The following is a 24,265-nucleotide window of genomic DNA, read 5'->3' on the forward strand; positions in this document are numbered from 1 at the left end:
GAGAAAAAACCAAAAGGGAAGGGAAGGAAATGTGGCCATACGCACACTGGAGATGAGGAACCATGGAAAGCTGGGGCCGAGGCTCTGGAGCTGAGTGCTGCTGGGGAGCTGAGTAATAGGCTCTGCAGTATTTGCTCTTGGGACATCATCCCGCATCGTTTGGACATCTTACTGTCTGTGGCATCTCCTTATTGAATGTGTTTTGTGTTTCCTTAGAAGTGCCCCCGCTGAAATTGCTGTGTTCAGTTTTTTCCTCTGGTAGCTTCACATCTTCAAGACCTACACAGTGCTGCCATAACTCCTTCCTCTCAAACTTCACTGTCCTTCGCTTACCCTGTCTCTACGAGTGGAAATTTTGGTTTTTCCTTCTCCATCTTGGCAAAGCTGATCTTGCTTTTCTCAAAAAGACAACACTTTCGGGTCTCTTTCAGCCCTATCCTAAACAGTTCCATGATGTTCCTCAAAACAATCTCTGTAGCAACACAACCTCACCCACAACTGGGCCGTACCCGGCCCCTTTCTGAACGGCGACCCTGTGGGGAGACCCTACGCCACAGCCGGGTGGCAGAGGCACCCGCGGCACTGCAGGGACCGGGCTGGGAGGCACCGAGGCCTCTGTGAGGAGCGGTCTGAGGGTGACGATGCTCCGTCTCCCCGCCACCTGCCTGCACCATTTGTGTGGCGGGCACTGGAGGCCGCGGAGCGGCGCCGAGGTTCACGGCGGTGCTGCGTGACCTACCCCGACCCGCACCTATAGAAGCGAGCAGTGCGGGTTCATCGGAGATTTGGGGGATGTCCTTCCCCCTCGGGGACCGTGGGGCGGCGGGGCGGTCCCGCTCTTCGCACCTCCCGCAAGGACAACCGCAGCGAGCGGCGGGGGCGGCGGGCGGGGAGGAGGCGGAGGAGGGGGCGGCTGCGGCGAGGGGAGGGGAAACCTCCGCGCCCGCCGCGTCCCACTCGCCGCCCGCCGCCCGCGCCGCAGCTCAGCCGTGCCCGCAGCTCCCGGCCCCGCTCGGCTCCCCCCGGGCCGGGGCAGGCGGCGGAGCCCCCGCCGCGTCCCGCCCGCAACTTTCGCCCCCGCCGATGGCTCTGGGCGGGGGCCCTGAGGGCTGCCCGCCGCCCCGCGCCCGTCCCTCATGGGGCCCTAACTTCGCCCCCGTCGCCGCCGCCGCCCCGGGGCGGGCCTGAAGCCGCGGCGGGGCCGCGGGCCCATGGCCGGCCGCGCGCCGCCCCGTCCCGCCCGCCGCGGAGCCGCCCGAGCGCCGGCGCGGGGGCGCTGAGGGAGGCGGCCCCCCGCTCGCCCCTGCCCGGGTCGCCGGCGGCGGCGGGGCCGCGGGATCCGTCCGCGCTCGCTGCCCCCGCGCAGCGCCCGAGCGCTCTCTCCTCCTCCCGCTCCCGCTCTTCCTCCTCCTCCTCGTCCTCGTCTTCGGCGGCGGCGGCGGCGGCCCGCGGGTGACATGCAGTCCCTCATCTCTCCGGTGACCAAGGCTATCCTGGTGGCTCTGTTCATCTTCGCCATCCTGCTGATCCTCTACGTGATCCTCTGGTACATCTGCCGCGATGTGGATTGCGACCACGGGATCTGAGCGGCGGCGCGGGGCCAGCGCTTAGAGGAGCGGCCGGAATCACCCCCGCGGGGCCGGGAGGGAGAGGAGAAGGGAGAGGAGGCGACCGCCGAGAGCGGCTGCACCGCCGCACCGCCCCGCGCCTGACCTTCAGAGACCAGGGTGACCCGGTGAGTGCCCGCCGCCCGGCAGCGCGATCACAGCGGATCGGGACCCGTCCCGGCGGCGCGGGGTCGCGTTGCGGTGCCGGACGTGTCGAGCGGAGCGGGGCGGGCGGTGCGGCCCCGCATTGGTATGCAAAGGTGAGCGCGGGGCGGGGAAGGCGGCGCGGGGACGGTGCGGGGCAACGCGGGGACGGAGGGGAAGGAAGGGGATGTCGGTGAGCGGCGGCCGCCTGGGGGAGGCGGGCGGAGAGGACGAGTTCCACCTGCCTTCCCCGCGGCACGTGTGCGGGGAGCTCCGCCGGGCTGTGCGGGGAGCCCGGCGCTGTGCTGGCCGTGCGGTGCCCGGGGACTGCGGGAGCGGGGCTGGGTGGGTGAGCGCCTACGTGCCGCTGAGCTGGGACGGCCCGGAGCCGCCGCCGCCCGGCTGTGCGCCCACCTGAAGGCGTTTGCGGCTCGCTGTTTTCCCGCTGTTACCGTCAGGCTGCGTTTGCCGCGGTGTGCTGAGGCAGAGAGACATGACCGCTTTGCGCTTAAAGCGAACCTGCTGATGGCAGGATGGTCCTGAGCGCTCGGTGCCGATGCTCCCGCCCTTGGAAAGCGGCTGTCGGGAGCGCAGAGAACTCCGTCCGCACGCACAACCCTGCGGGGATGCGTTCCGGTTCCATTGATGTGTGTGCGCAGCAGGAACGGGAGCAAATCGCGGTTGGTTTCGAAGGGGAGACCTAGGGAAGTGTGAGGTGCGACAGCGCGCTTTGAGATGGTTTGACATTGAGCGGCTGTAGCTGAGCGCTCCGCTCCGCAACGGGGGCTGTGCCGGGCTGGGAGCTGCTGGGAAGCGGGGCTGCCATCCCGCTGGGCTTCTGCTCAGTCCGTCTGGGACCCGGCATTGCTGCCGTGTGACTGTGGCAGCGGTGACAGCGTCATTCCCTCACCCTGCACCTCCAGCAGCAGTGCCGTTGTGTGCAGCTCCCTGTGTGCCCCAAAATGCCAGAGCAGCAGGTGATGGAGGGAAGGGAGCGGGCAGCAGAATGGGCATCGCTTCCCTTTTCTGTATGCATTAGACTATGTGAAAATAGAGCAGCCCAGCCGTCCTCTATTTTGCTGTTTTTGCAGCCTCGCCAATGAGTAAACTTGTTTGCACCTGAGTTGCAAAAAGCTCTTCACACCCCGACACGCCAGGTGGTGTCACATGCTGCCATCCCCAGCAGCAGAGCGCTCTGTGAGCACGTCCCTGGCCAGGGGAGCACAGCAGCATCATGACAAGGGGCTTCACCCATCACTGTCAATTATTGGAAAGCAGCTTTGGAGATGCTGCCTACAGAACTGGGTGGGACGTGGCAAGTGAAAGCGGTGTTCAAGAAACTTTGAATCTCGATAGATATATGTGTGTGTGATGAAATGTTGTTGGTGCTGATACAACCAAACCGATTTTATAGTCCATGTCGTAACTAACACTAAACAGCTCAATGTCTGCAGAGATGTGAAATGGTCCCTCGGTTATTATCCAACCCTTGGTGTTTCCAGCTGGCTCATTATTATTTTAAGCATAGTCTCTAGGAGATGCGATGTAGAAAATAATTCCTTTAACAGCTTTTGTTCTAAGTAAGGCAAACATATATGTGCTGATATATAAACATGTGTACATTGTTTTATGTAAACACTGAAGGGTATTTTTTTTTCCAGCTTAGCACAACAGAAAAATGAGCAAAGCAATAGTGAGCGGTGGTGCATTTGTTTTGTAGTTGAAGTCACAGATTCACCAGCTGCGGGTGGGTGTTGTGTACGTGCACTGTTATGTATTAACATAACATAACATAACCCTGTAAATGCAAAACCCCCCTTCCCAGTGCTGTGACACTTGGCGTAATGGGGTGAGATCCAGGTCTTGTTGGGCTCGGTTGTAGAAGACTGAAGTTGGTTTCAGTGGAGCCAGAAAAGCACTGATGGATTTGCACGTGTGGTTGAAGCTGCAGGAAGCAGCTGAAGTTGACAGAACTGTTAAAGCAGTAATCAAAGGTGGGTCAGCTACAACGGGGCACCTAAAAATGCTATTTTGGTACTTATTTCCTTGCTCAAAAGTTGCTGTGAGTGGTACCTCCTCTTCAAGGCAAGGACAGCTTGTTATCACTGTCCTACCTGGGCCGTGAGAAATCATTACGTTGCAAAGATCAGCAATGCAGCGGGCTGAGCGAGTGTTACTGTTCCCTAAGCAGCGTAAAAGGCCGTGCAGACGCTGCATGAAGGATGTTTAAAAGCTTTGCCTCTTTGCGTGAAAAATGCTGTGACTGAGTTACCACTGCTTCATTCTCAGAAGCGCGGCGAATGTTACATGTAAATCCTTACAGTGAGGCAGCGTGCTGCAGTGTGGTCCCAGCAGCCAGCATCCACCTGACTGGAGCATGCCACTTATTTACTGGTAAGTCACGCTTCATTCAGTCCCTGTTCAGGCAAATTACCAGATGGTTCATTGAGTATTTTCTGCATATTGCATGTAAGCATAACTGGACAATGAGCATCTCAGATTTATTTTCTTGTTCCCTCCTTATAAAAATGGGTTCAAAGTGTCAGAGTCATAGTGTGCCCTATTTGCAGGTTACACCACTTCCTACAAAAGGCTTGAAACATGCACTGTCACCCACCCCACATAAGAGGCTCTCTTCAGATCCTGGGCAGGGCAGCACTGTGCTGGCATCTCGCAGTCCTGCAGGGCTGTCTCCTCTCTAGGTGAGCAGAGCTTCCCTCAGGACACGTCATCTCACCTGCACGGTGCTTACTGCAGGTCTCTGGTTTCAAAAGGTTCCAAAGGGTTTCTAGAGCTCTGTGCAGGACTGAAGCAGGATGGTCTCGTGCTGATTCCTTGTGGCTGTCAGATCTGGGAGCCCTGTATTGCCTGTGGCACAAGGAGCACTCGCTGTGGCTGCTGTGTTGACATGCGAGGTGGGGCAGTGAGAATTCACTATGTCATATTTATGACATAGTGAAACTAGCAAGGCCCTAAAAATGGTACATCTGGGGGCTGTGTCACTGTATTAAACACAGAGCATGAGAAGGTTGTGTTGCTTCTTCCTTTGTTATTGTAATGATGGCCTGGCATTTGCAGTTAGTACTGGTGTTGCTACAGGATGTCCTAAAGCACCAAAACATTCAGCCTTCACCCGAGATCCACATCCATGTGCTGACATGACCCACTGATGCCGTGCCCACCAGGCGATGCCTTGCCACAGCCCCCCCATGGAGCACAACTCTCTATTATACCATACTGAGAAGTCACCCTGCCATTTCTCAGCAGATACCCCCCCTCCTTCCCCCTCCCCCCCTCCCATTTCCCTTTGCTCCATGAGGTTTTCTGCTTTTTCTTCTCATCTGTAATCTTGACTGCGACTATTTAGCACATAACGCGGTTTGTAGACAAACTGCACGCATTGATTTTCCTGAAGTGGGCTGACAAAGTGATGGGTGTATTGGAAAGCAGCACGCACTTGGTTATTTGTTGTTCTGCATTAAGCTGGCTTTTCAAGTAAATAGCCTTTAGAATAACCTCTCTTATTTTAACGTGCTGCTTTTAATGTGCGTGCCAGATACAGTGCGTATGGTTCAGCTGCACAGCAGTGTCTGCTCTTGTTACAGGCGCTCTGATGGCTTTCCAAATGTTATCCAAATGAGGGAATTTGAGTTTCTGCTTGGAGCGGCTCACAGCATTGGCTGCTGCTGAGAATCGTGTTCTCATTTTGGATGTTTTGATGCACCGCTCTTGAATATTAAAGATTCTTACCGGCGATTTCTCGAGTCACCGTTACATTAAATCATCTCTAAAGGATACCAATAAGGTGACATTCAGAGTTCCTTTGTAGAACATATGGTGAATGTGGATGATGGTGGAGAAATAGATGTGAAAAACAATTCATTGTGACTGATGAAAGAAGAGAATGGGAAAATAAAGATGGATGAATATTATATCAAGTTGGAAGAAGAAGGACTCCGGAGCATTCCGATTTTAAAATGTCAATCTGACATGGAATAAAATACTAAGCTGATAGGACAGAAATTGCCACTTTTCCGTATAGAAAGTGTATGTATGTGTATGGATACATGTATACGAGCATAGTATGTGTACATACATTCATACAATATAAGAGATTGAATTAGAAATATGCGGCTCTAGAATAAGCTGGGAATCCTGGTTTATTTTATTCCTTCAGCCTTGAAACCTGGCTCCGTTATTGCCCGACGCACATTAACTTGCAAGTCAGATCGTGTTGAAGATGCTTTCCTGAGGACTTTGGGATAAAGCATGATTGATATTGTACACCAATATTATAAATGAACTGCTTTTATATAGAAAATGCAAGCACTCTATTCACGTTGGGGGAAAAAAAATGGGTCCAGGCTGTGTGTGCTGGAAGAAATACATTAATAACAAATAGATTTTATGTCTCTTTCTTTAAACTGACCTCCAGGAGACAAAGCATTTATATACTAGGGAAAAAAAAAGTCTATTAGGTAATTAATCTATTACGACCAATGTATGTATATGAGAAAAGAATGTTTCAGGCAAAAAATAGCAGAATTGAAGGCTTTCTTTTGGCTGAAAACAATAATAGCCAAGTCATTCTTCCATAAGTACAAGCTTTTCTAGTATATGTTTTGTACTTTTGTCTTTGAGAGCAAAGCAAGATATAAAGCCCCTGAAGTTATGGGTGCCTGAAGTTACACGTGGTAAAACCTGCTGCATGATTATGAAGCTTTATGAGTGTGCTGCTGTATAAACCTTGCCTGAGAGAATGTTTGCGTTTGAGTGGAACGAGGAAATACATGCACCGAGGGCAGAGGAGCAAAGCCCTTTGTATGAACAGCCTCTTCTGTGTTAGTTGCACGTTTGGGGTAAGCTTGGGCAGATGAGGAAAAATTCATTTGATATCTGGAATTAAAACTAAGTTTATAGTCAGTCTGCATTCTACAGCTTGCTTTTATTTTGTATTGCAATACCATTGTAATACCATTCCAGAAAGCTTGATAAGGACTATTACTAAAAGGGAGTTTAATGAGGTCTTGGTATCAGGGAAGTTAAAAGGGAGACACTGTGAGCACACAAAAAGACACTCATATGATTCTAGTAACTGACATGACCTAATTGAGCTGTGATAGGAGTTGGGGCCCAAAGAATATGCATTTGTTCACTGACTCGATGAAGCAGCATCAACCTCTACCCTCAGGCCAGCAAATTCTGAATTTTCACTCTAGTTTGAGGATTATGGTAAATAGGAATGTCGGATTTGTGCAAGTCTGAGCATTTCCAGTCGTTTGGTGAGTTGAAGCAGAACTTGTGTAGAGCATTGCAAGGCCATCTCAGAGCATTCTCATAAATTCTTATGAGACCTCCTCACCTCTTCCAGTGAACTAACGTGACTCCTGGGAAGCAAGCAGCAGTACTGACAGTAACAATAACAAGATCCGTTTTATTCCAAGGCTTTTTGTGTAACATCCAGAGTATTCCAGATCTGTCATCCACATTTTACATATGGAGAAAGAAAGCTGTGGGAGGATCCAGTAACTTTTAAAAACTACTTAGCAACTCAGTGACAATATATTGGGCAGTCTTCAACATTTTGTTTTTCCCCTCTATGCAGCACTCATTGGAATATGCTGAGATACTATATCCTGCTTTGGAGGCCCAGAACTCTGATTGGGTCAGACTGGGGAGCCATTCACTGTAGTCACAGAATCACAGAATTATCAAGGTTGGAAAAGACCTAGAAGATCATCTAGTCCAACCATTACCAATACTTCCTGGCTAAATCATATTCATCAACACAACATCCAAACGTTTCTTGAACACTCCCATGGTCAGTGACTCCACCACCTCCCTGGGCAGTGCATTCCAATGCCTGACTACCCTTTCCGAGAAGTAATACTTCCTAATGTCCAGCCTGAGATAGTCCTGGCTATCCTTACATTTTACACCATCCAGCAGTTCACAGCTGGTAGCCCAATGCCCAACACTTCTGGTGTGGGCTATGGTCTGAAGCTGCTATTGTGCACAGTAGTGCAGCACCAGGGCAGTGACCACTGTGTTGATGTGTGTGTGGAGAATGAAGCCCTCTCATGCAATAGTAGCCTGAAGGATGAAGACTAAAATCACAGTGTACTTACAGTCTGTCTAATTCTTACACCTCTGTGGGGACACTAGCACATTCTAGGAACTGGAAATTAATTCAGTTACATTGAGCTGACTGTAATATAATCATGCTGGGCATACTCTTGTACAATATAATGTTTTCTGTAATCTTGTCCAATTTCCATCTTTGTGTTCTTCATTTGCCCAAAGCAAGTTAGGGTAACTATAAGGTCCACACAGGTAGGTGGTACAGTACATTTTCATGTACTGCCTAGCTTGAATGTGAACTGCTTTGAAGAGAAAAACAATCCCATGGAGACTGCCAGCTTCAACATCAAACCTACCATCTCATGCCCAGGCAACTCGCAGTTTATATTTAGATACCGAGGGGAATACGAACTGGACAGAAAGCTGCTTAATGCAAAAGGTCATTGTACTGTTTTTTTTTTCCCCCTCAGGTAGAGAAAGCCTTCATTGTAGCGCTCTGCATTTTTCTATTACTGCTTCCTGCCAGACTGAATCCTGGTCTGACCTGGTAAGAACAGGGAATTTCCACAAGACTACAGTGGGCGGATTCAGAATCCCAGTATGGCTGAGGTTGGCAGGGGGCTCTGGGTCCATCTGGTCCAACCCCTGCTCAAGCAGACACATCCAGCACAGGGTGCCCAGGGCCATGTCTGGGAGGCTTTTAAAGATTTTTGAACTTAATTCTGACATTTCTGTGTGTATCAAACTTTATTCCAAAATGACAAAGACAAAGCTGTCCAGTGTTGATTGTTTTCAATGCAAATCCAAAACAAATGAGTGTTGCAGTGTATGTTTTGTCAAACATTTCAACTTTGATTAGTAGACAGGCTCCCTGCCACCCTCCCATTAAACTCATGAAAAGTGATATTTGTGTAACTCAATTCATTTTTATTTATTTATTTATTTTTTTACTCGAAGATACTTCAAGTCAATATGAAAAACATTTTGAGCCTCAGACTCTTAGATATTTGTGTATGTAAGCTGTTATATTGGATATTTCTGAATTGACTTGAATTTTTCTCTTATGTGGCTAACAAGCCTGGGGAGCTTTTAAATTGAAGGTAGAAGAGAAGAAAAACATAACTTTTTAGGTGAGTGTATGAGAGCTGCATGTGTTCTTCAACTAAATTATGGATGAAACAGCATGATCCTGTATTGTATATTAAATTCACACAAAAATTCTCTTTTTAAAAGGTGGTAAGGTGAATGAGCTGGGTATACATGGTATATCCAGTGTATTTATCCAGTACAAAAAGGACATGAAGGTGATGGAGGAGGTCCAGAGAAGGGCAACGAGGCTTGTGAAGGGCTTGGAAAATCAGCCCTGTGAGGAGAGGCTGAGGGAGCTGGGGCTGTTTAGTCTGGGGAAGAGGAGGCTCAGGGGAGACCTTATTGCTCTCTTCCAGTATCTGAAAGGTTCTTACAGTGAGAGTGAGGCAAGTCTTTTCTCACTGGTGACAGGTGACAGGACGAGGGGAAATGGCCTCAAGTTGCACCAAGGTAAGTTTAGGTTGGACGTTTGGAAAGACTTCTTTACAGAAAGAGTAGTTAAACACTGGAATAGGCTCCCCAGGGAGGTTGAGTCACCATCCCTGGATGTGTTTAAGAGTCGTTTGGAAGTGGTGCTCAGGGATATGATTTAGCAGAGGGTTGTTAGAGTTAGGGTAGTATGGTTAGGCTGCGGTTGGACTTGATGATCTTTGAAGTCTTTTCCAACCTGAGTAATTCTATGATTCTGTGATTTATTCAAGAACTTCTGTGAAAATACTGTCTTAAGTGTTTGACTGTTCTTGTCCCAGAAAGAAGACTGAAACTGAGCCCATTTGATGTGAGTCTCTGTATTACAGCTGATAGGAATTCCAAGGATAAGAGTGTGAAAGTATTATAAAATAGTATTACAGTTTTGGTAAACCAAGGGTTTGTCTTACTTCTCACTTTACCAATAAGGTCAACTGGAAGGTACAGCGTGACAGAAAAGGTTGGAACAGTCTTGGAAGAAGCTGCAAATACTGTTGTGAGTCATTCTCTTTTAATCACGTAGGCAAAATCCAGTGGGCATGTGGGATGATACATAAGTGAAGGCAAAATTTTGCTTGCTGTGGAGGAGCTGCTCATTTGGTCCAAACATTCAGCTGATTTCTGTGGAGCGGTGCCAGCTGATGTTAGCAGAGGATCTGGTTCTGAGGAGTCCTTCAGTTTGCAAACAGAAACACATAAAGAAGTGATGCAGTTAGTGTAACTTCCAGCCATCTTGCTGGTTCTTCAGCCCATGCAGTCAAGCAAGTGTAGAACTAGACTGTGATTGTCTGTGTTCTGTATGTTGCTGTGCTGTTGCACTCACCGTTTAGTAGTGGCTTGAGAACTTCACCCTGGTGAATTTGTAGCGTCGTGCCTTAACAACACAGTGCAGTGAAGCAGAGTGGGCATGTATCAATGTGATTCATTAGTATTTTATTAAATAATACATTCAGCTGGGTAGTAAATGTGTTTTCTGATTTGCCATTTATGAGGTTGTTTGACTTAAACCTGTCTCTTATAAGTTCCTGTGATGTTTGCACTACTACAATAGGTAGCTCTCAGAGCTAGTTACATAGTAACATGAGTGGGACAGATACTTGAACTGTGAACTCCACTTATTTTCCTCACATTTTAATTGGATAGATGCAACTGTGCTGGGTGGTGCTTACTGCTTGCTTTCAGTGCTGACACAGTATTTTCATGCTTCTTAATCCTAATGTAGAGCACGGCAGCCACTTAACAGCCTAATCCTACTCCTATTGGAGCTGTTATGCTGGAAACCTGTGCTTGAGTCCCATTTTCACACCTAGAAAGTGGATTTTGTGCCGTGATGGGGTACAGGCTGAAAAATATGAAATTACCATCACCTGTGAGTATAATGAGATAGGAGAATAAACTCTTTCAATACAGAAAATCATTGCATTTTCCATCTCTTGCTGTAATAGTACATGTGTAAAAGGTTGATTTTTCTTTTTTTTTTTTTAATTCAAAAGAGGAAGAAGATCTTACTTTTTTCCCAGTATTTTGCTGCTTATCTTTTTGCCAATAAAAATGCTTCCATTTCTGCAGCAGTCTGTGATACGTATTACAGTGTCATTTTCACCAAAAGGATTCATTATGAGCTTAAAGAAATGTTAGACACACGCACAAACACGTGCACGTACATTCATTGCTGATGAATGTCTAATGGTGCTTGAAATAAAAAAGGTCACTTCCCATTTGCCCATTTCCCCTGCGCAGACCTTAGTTTCCTTGTTTTGTTTGGTTTTAGGTTGTTATGTGGGATAGACCAATGACCCAGAAAAGAAGGGTTAGATCCTTTGGTTCATAAATGCAGCTCCTGGCTTGTCTGGCAATATGAAATGTTTGTGGCTTTCCATTGCATTTGTGGCTGCTTTTTAATGAGGACAGAGTAGGAAAGCAAATAGCCTCTGTCACACATTAGGGATGCAGCTCAGTTGATCTTCCCTGGTCAAAAACATGGCCTGTGCCCATCTATCTCCTTTTGAACAGCCTTAGACAGGAGGTTTTCTATGCCAGGAGAGCCCCCGGCATCCACAAATGGCCACTGAAGACTTCTATCAGGACTGACTGACTGATAGACTGATAGAGCATAGTCCCTGAGCACAGCTGGAGAACTGGTGCTGAGACTGACAGTGCTCAGGTCTCTTTGTTTGCTCTGGATCTGAGCATCCTCATCTTTTGTTTTAACATTTAATATAAAAGCTAAATGATAAAATCTTTACATATAGTTCTCTGTAAAAAATGAGTCTACATTCATGTTTGTACAGAAACATAAATCAGGAAAAGAGGAACTATTTAAAGAAAGGAGAAGGGGAGATTTAATTAATTTTAGGTCACTATCAATGAGGTTTTGCATCATTTTGTATATAGTTAGGGACAAAATAAGTAAGTAAAAGCAAAGAAGGAACAATATTTCTGCCATTAACAAAGCTACCGTTCCATGTCTTGTAGTGTTTGGCAAAATACATAAGTGTTTCTATAAACATCTCACAGAAAAACAGTAGAACCCGTGGGGTTAGCAGCACTGCAGGGTTTTTGTCTGTGTCTGAGGATGGTTTGCACCTTTTTTGCACAAAGCAAGAAGCACTGGAAAAGGGCTGGTCAATTTGTGGAGAAAACTATTGATTTTCCCATCAGTTTAAGTGCACTGATGTGGAAAGTATGATCTCACACTTCCAAAGCGTTTTTAGAATGTAAACAGCAGCGGGCATTGACCAGCACATGTGTGTGTTTGCCAGGACTTGGCACCCTGGAGCCAGAATACTGTAGTAGTGGGCATAGTATCACTGTAAAAATGGAAGAAAACTGTAACAAGAGTAATACCCAGCTTCTCTGATGTGAACATTGATAACTATGTAGCACTGTGATGTCCAGGCACCATGAGAAGGATCGGTTTTGGCACCCTCCTGGTGGCCGAGACTGAGCATTCCCAGCTTCCAGCCCTCAGAACCACTCTGCAATAAGGTAATGGTGTTTGTGACTACTGTGTTTTGATCTGAGAGTACAGTGGTAACGGGTTGTGTATCACTACACTATCATTTTATGTAATTTTCCCAGCATTTATAAATAATTCAAACTTCAGGTTGGATGTGGCGCATCAAAGGTATCTTGTCACATCCCCTTGTCTTTTTACATCAAAGGAGCATTGGAGGCAGTACTGACATGTTATAGCCATTAAATAAAACACAGCATTTTGACGTGGATGACATTAGAGAACCAGACTTTGGCATACAGTGGGAAAGTTAGAACACTGCTGATAAATCTGGTTAGAGTGCTGACATCCTGAAGACAGCTGGTGGAGTCTATTGATGCTGGAGTCCTGTGTCAGTTTTAAAGAGGAGTAAAGGGAGCTGATGACAAGATGAAAGGATGTTGGTGGGTTGAGAGGCCAGGATTCTTCTTTGCAACCATCCCCCTTAAAAAACAAGTCATTATTTTTAATGACGTATTACCCATGTTACCTTATGCAGAAGTGGGAACCACTGTGTTTGGTGAAATGAAGCAGCATCTCAAACTCAGACTTGAGAACCAAACCAAACTCAAAATTCAAATTGCTTTTAAGGTGTAAAACCAGAGATGTTTGAAGATCTCTTTGACCTTCAAGCTCTTTTCTTAAATATGGGAACAGCAGATGGTGTTGCATAATGCTTAAAGTTGCATGGTCAAACACATTTAGAGATGGACGGTAGCGCACACAAAGACGTGAAACACTTGGGAAGACTTCAGAAGGCAAAACTGCACAATGAATAAAGCAAGCGTTCAAAAACAGTGATTGGTGATGGCATGTTGGCAAAACAAAGCAAAACAAAACACAAAAAAGCCAAACCAAACATTTTGTTATTAGTGACAGGAAAGGCAACGAACCTCATATATCCTGTGTGAAGACACCTAAACTGGTAATTGGCCTCTTTATGCTTGGAGAGTTGTGTTATAGGCAGAAATGCCAACTTCCCTGGGCTGCTGAAGGAAGTGAGGCAAATGCAGGCAATGTGCAGAAACACGGCAGTGGGTAAAAACACAGTACCTGCTGTGATAGGAGGTTTGATAGGTAACATATGCAATTTAGAGAGGTTTCAAATCAATCAATTAAAAATCTTACTAGAAGGGAAATCCAATTTTCAATGAAAGCTTAAGGGATATTCAGCTTAAGCTATCCGGATATTATTAGTACAGCATGATGGCTTTTTTTAGGCATTGTAATAATTTTTGAAGCAGAGAAATGTAGATAAAGGATCGTCAGGGATCACTATTGTAATCTATGGAAATGTACAGAGCTCCACTGCCCTCTTTTGCCTCGTACCTGGAAGAGCAGCCGTCAAAGCACAGGGGCCATCTGAGCAATGGGCACCTTGCTCTTCTCACACTCCTAAATTCTGAAATAGGTTGGGGGCCTGTTATGGCTCACGAGTTGACCTTTGGGAATGTTCTTGTAAAGAAAGAACATTTTTTATTTGTTTTTCTTGTAAAGAAAAAAATACTGCAGAATACTACTGCTCTTATTTTTACATGACTGAGGACTTTCATACCCACAACTTTTCCACCACATTCTCTAATGATAAAGAGAATTTGATCTCAGGAGGATCTGTTCAGAAAGTATTGCTGAACAAAATATCCAGTAGGGATTCTGAAGAAGTAGGGGCTTGCCTTTGTGTTCTGCTGGGAAACAACACAGCTTTGTTATATTGCTGCTGTTGGCTAGTTTGCACAGGAGAAGATCCCCTTAGCTGTTAATTTGCTATCAAGTCAAGGTCAATAAACAATAATAATCCATCATGAATGAATTAATCCATCTTAAAGCGGAGTTACCTCCTGGGTAAACTTGGCTATATGCGTTTATGCTTTTTTCAGCTTGTACTTTGAGGTTTGTTCTTCTGTCTCACGTGGAAAACAACTTTCTATGCATTAATGTTTTTGTACAAAAAAAGCCCACCAAAACATATAGAAATGTGACGGAAAATATTTATGCTTGAACATACATCTATCCTCTAACACCATTTCATTGGAACTTATTGAACTGTCCGTTCCAAAACATAGGGTTACAACACCTAACTTTGGTCTCCTTTTAGTGGGAAAAAAGAATGATTTGAGGATGTATACTCCATCCCCCTCCCTTCTTGTCCACAACTCATTTGTAACCATTGAAAATACCCACTGAAATCTTTTCAAAGGATGTTTTCACAAACTAGTGAACTAATAGCAGTCGAGAGGCTGATACAGTAGAATACTCAATACTGTATTAAAGTCTGGAACAGGAGGGTTGGATGGAAGAACCCAAGGAGGATTGCTGAGGTGGTAAAAGAGACACACTACTTTAGAGAGCCGTTCTGAGGTGACAAAGCCAGAGAATCAGAGTGGTCTACTCTATCTCTGTCAGTGCAGAGATATCAGTAAATGGGGTTGCTCCACTCGTTCCTCTCCTCACTCACTCAGGTCAACATTTAGCCCAGCTCCACTGAATTTCCAGCATGTACATCAAGGTGTCTGCCTTCCTCCCACTGAAATAGGGAATGGGAGAAAACAGAAAGAGGCATAAGGAGCTGCAGTGTGGGTGGACACTAAGCAGAATGAAGGAGGAGCTCTAGGGCGGCCCAGCTGGGGCCATGGCACTGGCCATGAACAGGCAGCCATTGTAACAAGGCCTCCTGATTGATGCGTGACATCTTAGTCCTGATAGCTTTATGATGACAGATATGGTAAGCATGGTGGGGCCTTTTCTGGACACCCTGCAGCACGGGATGCAGTCCAGAAGCCCTCCTAGCATGCTCCAGCCTATTTACTAGGGATTTACTATCCATTTACTAGGGATACCGGTCACAAAAATACAGATGTCTTTCAGCAGTCACAGATTTTTTCAAAAACTTCAGCTGTGTTTCATGCTCTAAATAGCTTTGAACTACAGAAGAGTGTTGCTTAGGACTGAAACTAAGAAAGTGATTTTCCCGTGTTTTTGTAGGCTTTTCCTTTATGCTGTATGAAGCAGTCAGTGATGTTCTCCAGAAACGTCATCTTTAAACTCTGTCTCACGATGACCGAAGCCCCTCATCATGGTTATTTTAGGAGCCTGTTTGATGACTGCTCCCTATCCAGTAGCATCTGACATTCAGAAATATATTTAACTTGAGAAATGCATGCGGAGAAAGTAGCTGCAAAAATCTAATTTAATTAAGATTTGTATCAGGAAAGTATTACAATTTTAATATTTTCAGTCTTATAATTTGGGAATTTCTATCTTCAGAGATACAGATAACACTGTAATTCTTTTCTGGATGAGCCCGTAGCTGTAATTTACAAAGCATTTGAATATTTGCCAACAACTCACATTAGCTGAAGATTTTCCTCTGATTCTTTTTCATCATGTTATACAATTTATTTCTCTTGCAGTTATCAGATAACATATTTCAGTGATTATTTTATCTATCTGTCTGTCTGTCTGTCTGTCTATCTATCTATCTATCTATCTATCTATCTATCTATCTATCTATCTACCTATCTATCTATCTATTCACTAAGTGTGGCCAAATGGTAGAGACAAGGAAGTGCCTTTTGGATAGCTGTCATTCCACCAAATGACTTTATTTTAGCTTCTTACAGATGTACAATATTCTGTGGGTGCAGCTGTGAGAAGACGAAGAGGGGAAATAGTCACGCAAATCTCAGTGAACTTCAAAAGAAACTGATGCCAAACAATGTCAAGATGCTTCAGGCATCCCAGAGCATCAGGCAGAAAAAAAGAACAGGAATGGACAGCAAATTATTGAGGATTTAAATGCAATTTTTACACGGTCCAGCAAAAAGAGGAAAGAAGTGGGGTTATTGAGTAATAAGAGAATTGTCTAGCAATTATAACAAGTTATCTAATTACAGAAAAATAGTATGTGGTAGAAAGGGTTGTCCTTGAATACCTGAAGTCAGAAGGAATGGCAACTGGCACACATGGGAATTTACAAAAAGAAAAATCAGGACAGATAATGCAGTCACATTTTCTGAAGATATCACAAACTGTTACTACAGATTAAGTATGTCCGGAGTGTAAAAAACATTTGATACCGTGCATCACAAAACATGATGCTGCAGAAAAGATAGGATTCAGGTACCAAAAGTGACAAGCTGCTTACTGGAGGCCTGTATAAAGATGTGACAGGTGTTAGAAAAGGGACAGGCACATTATCAGTGAAATATCTCGAGAGAAATTACAGGCCATACTTTGTGTAACGTATCATTTGTGTCCTGCTTTGATTACAGATTGCTCTGGACATGGATATACTCAGTCTTTTATTTCCTTGGTCTGTGGTAGACTTCGTTGCCTACACAGTGGTAATAAGAATTGATTTAAAAAAAAAAAAGAGGATATATGTTGCAATTTTTTCTCTCCCTATTTGCAAGTCTAATTTTGTAGCATTTAATTTTGTTTCATCTCTAATAATGTTCAGAGTATTCTTCCAGTGGATCTCTGATGTGAGATTCATAAAGACTGTTTTTAGGAAGGCCACTCCTCCTACCATCTATTTTGAATGAGAACAGGAGGTCTGTTGTGATCATCTAATTTATCTGCTTTGGGTCACTATCTAGAAAAGTCTGCCACTCTCCATCAGCTAAACAGCTTGGAGATGTTACTCTTAGGCTAATCAAAGTCAGCTAAATGAGTCCTAGACCTGATGAAGTCAGTTAAAACCTTCTCAGATTATATCTGATTGAGGTTTGGGCAAATGTGACACAGTTCTGCAACAGTGAGATAACTCACAGGAGCTGAGTTCTACGAAACGGTCTGAATTTAACATCGAAAGGAGGAGGCTGCCTGTTATTCTTTGGAGAGGTGTGTAAGTACACAGCTTTTCATGCTGTATGTCCATTAGCAGCACTGATGGGAAAACTTCAGCTACCTTTAAATGCAGAGTTTGTCAACTCCTGAAGTTCACACAGAGTGGAAATAAACATTTCCAAGCAATCAATATCTCAAGCTGGTATAGTAGATTGGACTCTGGGAGAAGTGAAAACTATCCTCTATAGTATTCTGTGAAGCAGTCAAAAAGCCAGGTTATTCACACTGTCTAGTGCAGTTATCATCCTTTGGCACCGATGAAAATTGCAAAATGGAAAGATGCAGTGCCTGAGCTGTGACTGTTTTAGATAGCCGTTGTGCATCAGTGGTAGCTTGGTGATTAAACAAAATAAAAAGGCAAGCATAATCAAGTGTCTCATACCTTCTAGTGGAATGTGTCAATAACAGCATCTCTGTAGAGGTGGCAAGTGATAAGAGCATGGAATGACTTGGGAACAAAAAATAATAATGACTTAACATCACTGCATGACTAGACAAACAAAATAGATCCCCAGGGAGCCCACTTGCCTACAGGACTTTAATCTCAACCCCAGAAAAGTCACAACCATCAACATTACTTGCTGCTAAGATAGCTGTCTGGCTCAGAGAAAATGAAAGATCTTTGACTATCAGCTTGTACAAATGACATTACACAAGCCCAGAACAGAAAGACAAAGGTGCTTAGAGTAACTGTGACTGCTACGGGGACCATAACCAAAGCCTCCAGGACTTGGGCTTTATAAATCAGTGTCCACAGTTCTAGAAAGGCAGTTTTTTGAAGACGTTGATAAGACCACGGCATTGTCTTCGTACCCATGTACCTGGCTGCAATGGAGATCTGCCTCAAAAGGTGTAAAGAACAGAAAAAAGGACAAGGCTTTTAAGACATTTAGCAACTGAAATACCACTGCAAGTGTCTGTAGAGGGCAGTGGAGCAAGTTTCCTGTTGTACATTGCATAGTCCCACAAAAGTCAGCAGAAGACTGTCGGAAGCCAGGCATGGATGTGAGAATATGGCACATACTTCCTTTTTGCCTCCTAATTTCTGAAATAAAAATTCACACAGAGAAAAAATGATGAGGCTTTAACATAGGATGCACTAAGCAAGTCAACAGCAAAGTTCTCCCTACCTGCTGTTTGTATGTTTCTCTAACGCTCAGAGTAGATGACAGCTAATCCTGTTGCACTGAAATGAAGACTTACCCAGCCTGACGTTCAGGTGATGGTGAAATGTGGGCCCTCCCTATGACAGACATCCAGCTTCCCTTGGGTTTTGGCTGCCCAGACAAGCCAGCTGCTGCAAGGAGACCCGGGATGGGTGAGAGGAGCAGGTGCCCAGTAGGGCCTCCAGAGGGAGATGCTGCCCCACAGAAGAGCTGCCCTCCGAGGGAACACATCTGTGCTCTGCTCAAGGTGGTCAGTGAAGTCCTGGCCTTAGGGAGATGGCTTGGGCAGACTGTCGAAGTCTAGGCATGAGCAAAGTGCCTCTTTGAATGATGGCTCTGGCCACAAAAAGCAAAACCACTTAAAAGCGGCACTTCCTTGAAGTAGCTGAACATCTGGATGCAACGTGTAATCAAGACAAGTCAGTGCATGGGTTCACTCTGCAAAGAGGATCACTGCAGCATGGTGTGGGTTATGCTCAGCTCTCTGCCCCATGGTGACCTACTGAGGAGCACCCGCTATCTGAGGAATACCGTGTGTTTTTGGGGATTGTGTCATTGAGAACTTTTGCAGTGGAGCATATTCGTGCCATTCTTGATTTCCTCAGGTAAAAGCTGTTTACTGAAGCCCTGCTCAGAAGCAGGAATATCATTGCCTACTCGGTCGTTTAGCAGAATGCTGAAAATCCCACCATCAGCGGTCAGCTTTTCAATGTGAGCGTGTCCTCGCTCAATGCATTTGCTTAGATAAGCTTGTTAAGCTATGGAGACTGACATTTGCTCCTGTAGAGAGCTGCCTTTATTTGAGTTATCAGATATCAGAATGATTCATCTGCTACTTCAGGATGGCAGCTCAGTTGTACTTCAAGTCAAATCAAGCAGTTGCTGTTGGCATGTAAAACAGGGAAGGCAGGCAGACTAAGAGGAAGGACACCTTATAATTAAAATCAAGTTTTATCTTATGCCTTACTTCATTAGACTACTGAAGAAAATAGTAGTTTTTACTTCCAAATATTTAGACACTGCGAGTAATATTCAGCTATGGCAACACAGCTTTAGAATAAGCAAGGGCTAATATGGAAGGAAGATTAGCCGAGTATATTTAAATTTTCCTAATCTTTAATGGCAGCATAATCTTTGGAGAAATTCAGTGCATGTCTCAAAACTGACATGGGCATGGGCATGAAGTGGCAGCTGACCTGATGAGTCTGGAGGGAAAGAATAATAGTGCAAACACTTCTGTGGAAGTTCTCAAAGCCTCTGTGAGTCCTGGATCAGTTACCAGTGCTCTGCCCCTGCCCATAAGTCTTTGCAGGAGGGATGTTGAACCTGCTCAATGTCCAGCTCGAAAGGTGGTGGCCCATCTGAACTCCCTGCAGGACCCAGGCCTGCGTTAACTCCCTGCCTGTGCTGAGATGTGTGAGACAGAAGAAGCTCACAGGCTGACTGTCTCAGGTCATCAGGGAGTACCTGGACCAATGTACTGTTGTGAAGAGGGGACAACTTGGATTTGGACACAGGGCAGAAGAGGTTGAGAATTTGATGGATCTAGGAAGCTTCTTTCTCTCTCCACATTAAGTGATCCACTTACTTACTTACTGTGCCTATACGGCATCAGGAAGCGGGAAGCATTTTGTTTTGTCCTGATTGCCAATCCAGAGTGATCTCCTACAGGGTATGGGTAGCAGTGTGAAAACTTGATCTAAGAGATATTTTTGGTTATGCTGTAGGAAATGCAGATTGCAGCAATGCCTTCTGGCACACTTTGTGGCTGACAGAACATCTTTCTACTCTGTGTGGTAGAGGTGCTCTCTCTTGATTTTCCCAGAGATTTTACCTCCCTTTCAAATCACAAGAAAGGCAGATGTGGCTCCACCCCTTCCCAATGCCTTAAAAACATCAATAGCCCTGTAGTTACTGTACTTTCACAGTGTAAATGCTGTAGGCATGACAAGCCTCTCTGTGTAAAACACACAATCCCTCCCACCCTTGGCTTTGCACAAAGTCCACATCCAGAATGAACTCTTCGTTCCACAGGTTTCTGAATTAAATCAAACTTGCATTCTCATTGTCTGAGTTTGCAGCACCCCAGAAATGTAGCCATCCGACTGAAAGGTGCAGAGTATTTGCTGTCTGAGATGGAACATGAACTGCAGTCCTGAGAACTGAAGCATAGCACTGGTTAGAGTAGGTGGAATATTCAGGAATAATAAGTATATTGTGTTATGGATTTGCATGGAAGATATTACCAAACGCAGTAGTTGCCCTTAGAAAATAAGAACAATAGCTTTTACTTTGTTGGGTATTTTAGCACACAGTCAAAGAGTGAAAAGAATTTAATTCTTCTATCACTTAATTTGGCAGTCTGACATTTCTACAACCAATGACAAATGAATTCCCAGGCATATTATTTAAGCAGAGAGGTAGCTGTTATCTTTTTGGAATGTCAGAATGCTTGTCTGAGGAATACAGATCCTCTTCTCCTGTAAATGGCACTAAGTATATGATAGCAAAATGCACATGGTCACATAAAAACTCCTTCGTGCAGCAAGCAACTCTGAGTCATAAATCATCACTTTGTACAAATACCCCAAAAGTTTTCAGCATGTTTTTGTCTGACCTTTTAATAAGGGCAGTGGTACTTCTGCTTTCCAGGCAACTGATTTTTGCTCATCTCTTGAGAGGTTAAAATGAAATAGCAGTGATTTCTTACTACTGCTTCGGAGGACTGTGGAAAGAAAGAAAATACTTAATCAGAACGCATAGCTTCAGGAAATTACCGACTGCTATTATGAGAATAACTGAAAATATTTCAGAATCCCCCACTGTTACAAATGAGACTGCTTGCTAGCGTACCATTTTAATGGTAATTTCAGGAGGAGACAAAGACTGACAACACATATCATGACAGGGAGATCAAAGCTGCATCCAGAAAGAACATTTTCAGGCAGGAAGCAGTGGGAGAGTCTCAGTTTATTTCAGATAAGAAGCATAAGCAAAACGCAAATGTGGAAATTAAATTAAAATACAGCATAAAAATTTGTTTTGTAAGTAACACATTGAAAAGAAATAAAAATCCCCCACAAAATGTACCTAAAACTTGCAGTGGGTGTGTTTTCCCTTTGTCACCACTGCAGCTTCCTTGAAGGGAAGCTGTGCATCTTCCCGACAGTGGATGCTGCATGGAGGCCCATGGAGATCCTCGCAGTGCCTATGACTGCCCATGGGCCGTCAGATCCTTTTTGCTTAGCAAACTGCGTGGCCTTCACAGGCTGAGAGGAGCTTTGGGCAGGATGCCTGTGTTGCTTTCACTGTGCACGTCAGGCCGTGGCCCAGACGAGGACAGCTGTGGTGGCCTGCCAACATTGCCTGGCAGAAGGCCCCGCCAGGGCACAGCTCAGAGCAGGGATGCTCTTGATACGTTCCTTTTCTTCACTTTGGTTCCAGAAGATGTCGGTGTCTCATGACTGTAATAATACTCAATCATCATGCTATAATTAAGGGCTTTTCAGTTACTCGTCTGTGTAACTGATTACTTTGGGCTCAACCCACTCATGCTGAGCTTGCTTGGCAGAATTCCCACTGACAGCAGTACGAGAAGGATCGGGCCTTCTCTTAGCCATTTCCCAGTACTGTTTGACAGTACCATGCTTTTGAGACTGTTCACTGTGGAGATTAATTGTTTAGACTCTTAATTCTTAGAATATTAAAATGGCACCATAGAAATAACGTCCTCATTCTCAGAAGCCAGTCTGTTCTGGTCACTGCTGCTTCCTAAGAACACAGCACCCAAAAAAAGGTATAAAAAGACTTGAGAAAGATGTTTATTTTATATTGAGAAAGATTAATAGAGCTTGTTTTCTGAGGTATTGAAATATTGCAGCCCGAAGTTTGTGTGTCTGGCTTGGAGGCCAGCCTGCTGAAATCCCCCATTTTGTCACAAAATGGAATGAAGGATCTCGGGCACAACATTGCAGGGCACCTCACCTTCAGTGTAGGGCATGCTGCAGTTCACGCTATTGGGTAATGTGCACTTGGCTGCCACACAGCATTTCTCTTTCCTTCCTGTGAAGTTTTCAATGTTGCTGTCTGTCAGAACAGAAGCAGCAGAATATTCTGAGCATCAGCTTGAGTTTTCAGTGAGGTAGGCATTCACAAGTGTGTCTAGGAGAGGGAGTCATCCTAATGGGGCACCTCCCTCAAGCACAGCACAGGAGTCATCCCACTTAACGCTCAGCTCCCTGACATGCAGAAGCAGATGAAGGGGTTCCAGACATGTGGCAGGGATGCAGTAGTGCTTCTCTACCTCTTTACCTCTCTGAGGTTCAGCATTGCTCATACAGGTAGATGGCACGGTGCACCACCTTGTCTTACACTGAGTTCTGCCATAAAGCACATGTGTTTCTATGTCTTCTTAACCACCTTTCTTACATATTATGATCTGCAAATGCTTTCAGAAAAGCCCAGTCCTAACTGGTCACCTGGCTTGTAGACCACTCCATGGTCTGGATGGCAGCACCAGTGAAGGTGTACCCTCTACTTGCATTCCCATGTGCAGGCATTGCATTTTCAGGAATCAACAACACTTTATTTTGTAATAAAGCTTCTCTCTCATCACACTGCTGGAAAGGAAGGAAGGAAGGAAGGAAGGAAGGAAGGAAGGAAGGAAGGAAGAAGGAAGGAAGGAAGGAAGGAAGGAAGGAAGGAAGGAAGGAAGGAAGGAAGGAAGGAAGGAAGGAAGGAAGGAAGGAAGGAAGGAAGGAAGGAAGGAAGGAAGGAAGGAAGGAAGGAAGGAAGGAAGGAAGGAAGGAAGGGAAGGAAGGAAGGAAGGAAGGAAGGAAGGAAGGAAGGAAGGAAGGAAAGGAAGGAAGGAAGGAAAGGAGGGAATAAGGGAGGAAGGGAGGAAGGGAGGAAAGACAAACTACTTTATCAGGATACAGTCTGAGAGAAGAAGGGATGAGAGGTGTGAAAACTTAGCTAGTAAAATAATATTGGGTGAGAAAGTTTGCTGCTAGCAAGTAATTTCTTTTTTTTTTTTTTCTTTTCAAAATGCAAACATTTCCACAGCACTGAAAATCTCACCCAACATCTGTGTTCATCATCCAAATATTCCGCTTTGTGAATTGAGGTGTTTAATTTTCCCATTCCTTTCATGTTGACTTTGTAATCATATTAGAATACCAAATTAAATATTACAATGTGCTCCTGTTAGATGCTGTGGAGACTGATATGATATATGATATATGGTTTTAAGTTGAAAGAGGAAGATTTAGGTTGGATGTTAGGGGGAAGTTCTTCACTAGGAGAGTGGTTAGGCCCTGGAACAGGCTGCCCAGGGAGGTTGTGGATGCCCCATCCTTGGAGGTGTTCAAGACCAGGTTGGACGGGGCCCTGGGCAACCTGATCTAGTAAAGGTGTATGTTTGGTGGCCCTGCCAGGCAGGGGGGTTGGAACTACATGATCCTTGAGGTCCCTTCCAACCCGGGTCGTTCTGTACTTCTGTGATATGTAGGACGGTATTTTGATACTACCTATATTTAATATCTAAGAGCAGTAATTGTTTTCAGAATTTTCTCTGAGAGGATTTTGAGATTTTGATTCTGATTCAGCATGAAAACAAACCTTGAAATGTTGGAACACAGAAGTTCTTACCAGCTGTGAAGGCAGACAGAGCAATGGCGGCTGCAAAGTGCAAGCCCACATGGTGTAGTCTGTTGATATTCATATCTTAAACGCTTTCCATTTGAGCAATTTTCCTTAATTTTATTTTCTTCTTGTGTACACCACTGAAACAAGTCACATTTACTCTAAAATAGCTTTCAGTTATTTAAATCTTATGCTCCATTGTTTTGAACATCACACATCTCAGC

General features: G+C 45.1%; 1 protein-coding gene across 2 annotated transcripts in view; it reads left to right on the forward strand.

The window, feature by feature from the left end:
- The first annotated feature begins 1,267 nt into the window (after window positions 1–1,267).
- Window positions 1,268–24,265, forward strand: part of ZBED1 (zinc finger BED-type containing 1) — a 47,398-nt gene continuing 24,400 nt past the window's right edge. The window contains exon 1 of one of the 2 annotated variants that reach the window (XM_015848623.2): window positions 1,268–1,735. The gene's annotated coding sequence lies outside the window, so the exon portion shown is untranslated. Of the gene's footprint in view, window positions 1,736–1,785; window positions 1,868–24,265 lie in introns of those variants that run through there. The other variant, XM_015848632.2, reaches the window with a different exon arrangement.

This window comes from Coturnix japonica, chromosome 1, assembly GCF_001577835.2.
Source record: "Coturnix japonica isolate 7356 chromosome 1, Coturnix japonica 2.1, whole genome shotgun sequence".
In the NCBI taxonomy this organism is placed as follows: domain Eukaryota; kingdom Metazoa; phylum Chordata; class Aves; order Galliformes; family Phasianidae; genus Coturnix; species Coturnix japonica.